A 7,350-nucleotide genomic window follows, 5' to 3' on the forward strand; every position below is an offset into this window, starting at 1 on the left:
TATATATATATATATATATATATATATATATATATATATAGGTGCACAGTGTGTAATGTGATGTGCCTCGGTCTTGTTGAATGTCACGTGATCAGTTTAATTTCTAAATGAGCGGTGATTTCCAAGTTTGACATGTTGACATTGTGTTGATGGAAGATGAAGATTATTACTAGTAAGATTTATTCTCGATCACACTCTAGTAGTTTGAAGGTTAAATGGAGCTGAAGCCCAACAATAACGTCGGTTTTCATAAAAATATGAAAAATATTTGTATCTTGGATATGGGCATTTAAATCCGGTCCATTAAATGAAAAATAAGCCTCGTCGTTAATGATTTAAGGCAGGTTTAACGGCCTTTCCCCGGAGAACGCAAAAACAACTTTAAATGAGCATCCAATTAATCGTCATCAGAAATTGGCAACATAATCTTTGATGGGTATTCACGGACTCCAAATCAAATGCTTGTTTGGGGATTAAATGACATTCTTTCATCTTAGTGAGCAGTGAGCGCGACCAAGGCGAATCACAAACCACAAGATAATTGATCATTTTTTTCTGACGTGAAGAGTTTCACTTTGCAACAAAATGACTTTTTGGAAACAAGGCATAAACTACTCGAACACATGATTATGAAGGGGGGGGGGGCAATCTTGCAAATATGTGTGCCTGTGTATGACGAAACAAATAAAGTATGCAGCGAGACGAACAGAGAAACTGAAGAGAATATATAATTCTCACTCGATCGATACGTAGGAATCAGGTTGAACATTTGGCGTCTCATGGCAATAGGGCGACAGAAGCAGAGAAAAACAGACTGAGTGAGACAATTTGAAACAAAACAATTAGGAAAAGAAATAAAATATGACTTCTAATTTCATGATATCACAAACAACAATAAATTGGTAAATATTTGAAGTCGTCAGTGCTTGCTTTTCCCGATAGACGCGTCCTCCCGTTGGCGTCTAAGCATCAGATCATGAACCGATCCATCCATCCAGCCATCCATCCAGCCATCCATCTATCCACCCACCAATCCATCCATCCATCCATCCACCCACCCATCCATCCACCCACCCATCCATCCATCCATCCATCCATCCATCCATCCATCCATCCATCTATCGATCCATCCATCCATCCATCCATCCATCCATCCATCCATCCATCCACCCATCCATCCATCCATCCATCCATCCATCCATAAACTATTATATATTAACTGAATCACTATAAAAAATGACAAACACATTTCCAAATTCATAATAATTGATATATGATCTCCATATACTCCTAACGAACGTTTCATGCAACATTCATCAACGAAACAGAGTTAATGTCAAGATTAAAGAGTGTCGTTATATCTCATTATTATGTGATTCAAAATATGAAAATGATTTTTACGATTTTAATATATAGACAGATAGGCAGGCAGACAGGCAGACAGATATACAAACAAACAAACAGACAGACAGACAGACAGACAGACAGACAGACAGACAGACAGACATGGGCAGAGAGATTGACGTAGGATGAGGGAAAGGGGGGATAGACTGACATACAGACGAACAGAATTTCATGTTTGTTTGTTTGTTTGTTTGTTTGTTTGTTTGTTTGTTTGTTTGTTTGTTTGTTTGTTTGTTTGTTTGTTTGTTTGTTTGTTTGTTTGTTTGTTTGTGCAAAATGGCACATGCTTTGATACATACATACAGTATACTGTATTCTGATATCCCTGGACGCGTAGTCTGGTAATATACTACTACAAGCTCCTAATGAGTTCATTCTATTCTGCCTTCAACTACTAGGATATCACTCAATTCTGTTACAATCTACGACGTAATAATAGACTCTGAGGTGCATAAGATTCATAATTGTGATAGGAAACGTATCCTTATTTTCGTTGAACCCTTTGGGTAATCTTTCGCTGATTAGCTACAATATCGTTACTTTATCTCTGAACAACACCATTTAAGTATTCGGCTACGTAATCTCGCAAGCCAAATAAAAGCGTGTTTTTTGTGACCTTTTGAGACCTTGGGCAAGATCAGAATCACACATATGGTCCAGTCAACTCAGCTCTACGAATGGGGTCCTGGTAGGATAAAGGTTATTGAATGATTTGATTATAATACGTTTATAGCGACAGGGTTTCGTTTACACTATACTAGGGTGTTAGGGAAGTAAGGGGGTCGTTGTTCCAAATTAATGTAGGTCCGTGTAACAGGGGTAATATTAATAAAGCGCTTTGAGCAATATGGGGAAAGTGCAAATAAAAAAAATCTTGTAATTGTATCAATAAGACCCAATTTAATAATAATATCATCGAATTACAGTAGGTTGGAGATATGATATCAGTTAAGAAATATGACATAAATCATAGTACAGTTGTAATCAAATGTTAATTTATACATTTTCATAGTTTAGTTATCCTGCGTGCCTATATATGCTTATACTAAGAGAAAGAGAACTTCAAATCAAAAATTTTACACAACATTAAACTTAGATCAAATCTACAGAAGATATTCCTCCCTGCCCGAAATATCAGCAACACTAGGATACTAAAACAGGAGGGTAAAGGAATATGGTGAATTTCCAACAAGAAACTAATAAGTTAACATATTCTTGAAATCTGGCTGAAAAAACTACTTTAGATAGACGTTAGCTGTTGTTACTTTGAACGACATTTGGTATATCATTAATAAGAGTAACAGTGGTGTAAATGATAGGTAACACGAATTTCGTGAACATTCTGTTCGCCCCGTACAATTTTTTTGTCAAAGATTGAAGGTATATTTCAAAATGTAAGTTTTAAATTGGCATGTCTAATCTTTAGGTTTTCAATCCTTCCACAATTATTTACAGTCATTCTATTTGTTATACTCACTCCTTTACTCATCTAATTATTTCATTCATTCATTCATTCATTCATTCATTCATTCATTCATTCATTCATTCATTCATTCATTCATTCATCTTTTCATATATTGACTAATCTATGTAGTAGCATGTATATTTCTTGTCACCTTTCACTGTACAATCAGTCATATTTATACCACTGTTCTAACTATAATACAATTGTTATTCATAAATCAGGTGATTAATTTTCATAACCTTCTACTAAACGCACAAGTAGTACTATATCAACCTTTTTCTTCTTTTTTTCTATAGAGAAATATAATTTCCGTTAGAATAATGAAGCGGAATTTATATTTGGTCCTAATCGTTCAAGGAGGGAGAAGCGGAACAATCGTGTCTTTAATTTGTGCGATTAACATGTGTATGAGAAAGTCACACTTGTACAGTTGATTGATTGGAAACATATGATGTCTAATGTACATTTCTGAATCCTTATCTCGTTTCATCTTGCATGTTTAATGAACGTAGTAGTTTTTGGCTTCCGGCTAACACCAAAGGTGTTGTTTCCCAACAACTTTCGCTGTTGATACGGTGTTTGAATGATGCGCGGTCACGTATTTTCATATGGAATATTGACAAGGGAAAAAGGGGAATATAATGTCACAGTGCCAGTGTTTCAAAATTGAAAAAAAATAACAATAACGCGAATGTGTGATTTTGAAAAGTTGAAATACAAAGCCAAGCTCTCGGTCGAGCTTTATTGGGATGAAAATGACATATTTGATAGCTATAGGTCGTAAGGTTTTCCTGCCCCGAACACCCGATACTTTACACTTAATAGAACTTACAGGAAACACTCTTTTTAGGTTGCTCTATATTTCCTGACCAGGCAACCATTCGTTGCATGATATTGCATGTAATCAAAATTACAATTGATTTTGATAATTTTGTGATCAGTGACAGTGTAATTTTTCAAAAATGTAAACGACTTCATACTTTTTTCCAGAAATGTCACCGATACAACAATACGTGCTCTATCACCTTCATATATGCCCTAATAAATCGCTTTATTAATACGTTATTATTAAATATAACATTATTGCAACGGGACATTGTTTGTGCTTAGAAACAAAACACTGGGATATCCTTCGTCAAAAAGGCCACGATGATAAATCTTCCGGTTCTCATCTTTCTAACGCTGTCATCACTCTAGGTATAGTGACTGAAGTTTTAAAGTTTCATTTTAATGAGTGAATTGAAATTAAAGCAGTGAGCCGTGACTTTACGAACTTCGAACGTGGGTTTTATTGCATTTTAATTGTCTTCAAAAGTATGCTTCTATGCATTGCTATTGACAATATGGAGTCGAATAAAACTCAACGAGAAACTATAAAAAACAAAACAAAAACAAATACAGTTACTGTATTTTACGTTTTTTTCTTGTACTTTTTGATGTACCGTTTTATTTCCTGTGTATACCCATCAATTTTAGCATAGATTGTTGTCAGCTCTGTTTTCTCTCTCGTAAATTCCCACTTGCCTGCATCAATCGATTAACTGTTCATTTGTGTTGTTTGTATGTGTGACACATTACAGACTGTCTATAGCGTCTTTTAACCTGTAACACGTACTACTACGAACTCTACTTATGTAGCGATTTCAGATTGATGATAGCTTGGGGTCCTCATGCTTATTGAGACGGGCAGTCAATGACATATTGCCGCTTTAGAACGCTAACATGAGCGATATACCACCTGAAATGAAAGCTGGTCGCATCTGCGATGAAGCAAGGGTATAATTTTAAGAACACAAGAAAGTATGTCATATTACAATGATAGCGGCGGCATTTCGTGTTTGATATATTCTCTATTAGTCTCTTAACTCTACGTTGTAGCACAGATTGGGGACAGTTTCTAACATGCTAATATACATATTGTACTCAAATCCAAACCATGTTGAACCCTGCCTCAGTTAACGTACATTTTCCGTTTTTAAATTTCGAGCATCTGTATTCTGAAAATTTCGATATCGTAAAAAGAATTTTCTTCCTCTTTTTCTTTTCAGAACTAATAGGATGAATAGCTTTATATGGATTCAATCATAGTACCTGCTGTAGAGATAGATTATAAAATAATCCTCACTTTGATCGGAATCCTGTTTTAACTATTCTCCATTCATTGACTAACCAGTTCCCGCATCAAACACTCGGGCCGTTGACCCTCCTTCCAAACATGTTAATCCTCTATTTCCTTGAGTAGTCAATCTAAAACTACCAGGGTGACTATCGTCACAAAAAGTGAGTTTAATTATACTGAAAATTCACCAGGTTCTATCAATAATGTATTTAGGTTCCATGCAAGCATAGAAAACATCCTTAGCGTGGCTAATAATTGGATGATGACAAAGTGTGCACTCTTCGAATCAAAGTAACATCCATAAACGGAGGGGGGCTATAAAATCAATGCCCAATACAATAAATGCACGTTAACTTGGTTTCCGTGACACAGCTGGGAATTTTAAAGATTCACGTTCGAAATATTTCTCCCGTGGAAAACTTAAACAGTACACGATGTTGCCTGAGCTCGCAAACAAATTTAACTTACGATGTACGGTACTGTCTGCATTTGCGGAGAAAATAAGTGATTTGACCGGTAAAGTTGAAGTACGGTTGTAAACGTGGATCTAAAACGGAAATAGTGCAGTGCTCTATGAAAGTGGGAGTCAGTATTATCCAGTTTTGAATATGACCGGTGATCATATTACAAAATCGGCGTTGAACCTTTCCTCCCTGTACACTGATTTTAAGTATAAAATAGACACAAATTAGAATTATACCAGTCGAACCATACCTTCTGAAATTGTCACACCTGATCCATTTGTAAAGCAAACAAAACCTAATCAAGGTTGCTGGACATATACAGTGCAAAAGGTTGAGTCTCACTGACATTGTGTCTATTTCAATCTTTCCTGTTTAATCAATCTAATTTCACTCAAGGTATGGTGCTTACGCTTGCTAATTACTTAGACATTACTAATACTAATTTGATGTCAATTTCACTCCATCGGATTACTGCAATGAAAGAAAAGAAAGCATTGTTGAATACGTCGAGACAGTGTACTGTTGTGACAAAACAGCTGCTAGAAATGAAACTCAAGGGAGTCTTTTTTTTAAAAAAAGAAAAGAAAAGAAAACGGTGACCGGGGCACCTTTATTGGGTGTGTATTTCATTTAGTAACAGTGTGTCAAGAGAGACACACAATGACTTCCTTTGACAGCCCTCCATGCGAATCTTTATTAGATCGCCAATTGTAATTATTGTGTCAAGCTGAATCCTCCGATCCTGACCCTGGCTATTTATTAAGGTCATGGGTCAAACAGTGTTGTGATTTGGACTGACGGACTAGACAGCGTGTTGCTGTTAAAGGGCAGTCGAAAAGGTTTGATCGCTGAAGCTTCCCTTATTTAATCAAGCGACTGTGCTCATCGGTAGGGGAAAAAAGAAAAGTAATTGAAAAATCTTTCAAGCATTCTTAAATAAACTGTTTTATTAACTTTGAGAAGTGATATGTTGACAGGTGAGGATAATAAATAGACGACATATATATACCGAGTTTATAATATGAAAAGAGGTATCCCATATGTGAACGGGTGATGATGACTAGATCGTCCCCTCCTTGTTCCTCTGAGTCGGCATTGCCACTGTAGTATTCGAAGCCCGAATTCTTAGTCACATTCTGCTCCCTTCTCCATCAATGTTTGTATACAATGATCAAAGTTCGATATGTTTTCTAAAATTCATCTAATAACTTTTGACCACTGCTAAGACAGTCGTGGATACATGGCTACATTGTGAAATGTCTATCATGCGTCAGCAGATGAGTACATATGATTTAAACCCGTGAAGTGCGTAAAAAACTAGAGAAACAAGACTGCCATGGAAATATGAGCATCGAACAGTTCTGATACTTCATCATTATCGAATAAGCAGTCACGAATGGCGACATCGATTCTATCAGTATGTATGTATGTATGTATGTATGTATGTATGTATGTATGTATGTATGTATGTATGTATGTATGTATGTATGTATGTGTGTGTGTATCTATGTATGTATGTATGTATGTATGTATGTATGTATGTATGTATGTATGTATGTATGTATGTATGTATGTATGTATGTATGTATGTATGTATGTATGTATCAATCAATCAATCAATCAAACAATTTATATAGCGCCTGAATCCATTACTCAGAATGTTCAAAGGCACTTTACAGGACACTAAAAAGAGTTCTTATCAAAATGCTCTCATAAAAAGATGAGTCTTAATGTCTTTCCTGAACTTGTCCAGGGTTGGTGATTGACGCAGAGCAACCGGAAGACTGTTCCATAATTGCGGGGCAGCGCGTGAAAAAGCACGTTCACCATAGGATTTAAGTTTGCAGGGTGGGATGTGTAATAGACCTTTGTTGTTGGAGCGAAGTACACGTGGAGCA

This window comes from Glandiceps talaboti, chromosome 5, assembly GCF_964340395.1.
Source record: "Glandiceps talaboti chromosome 5, keGlaTala1.1, whole genome shotgun sequence".
Classification (NCBI taxonomy): Eukaryota; Metazoa; Hemichordata; class Enteropneusta; family Spengelidae; genus Glandiceps; species Glandiceps talaboti.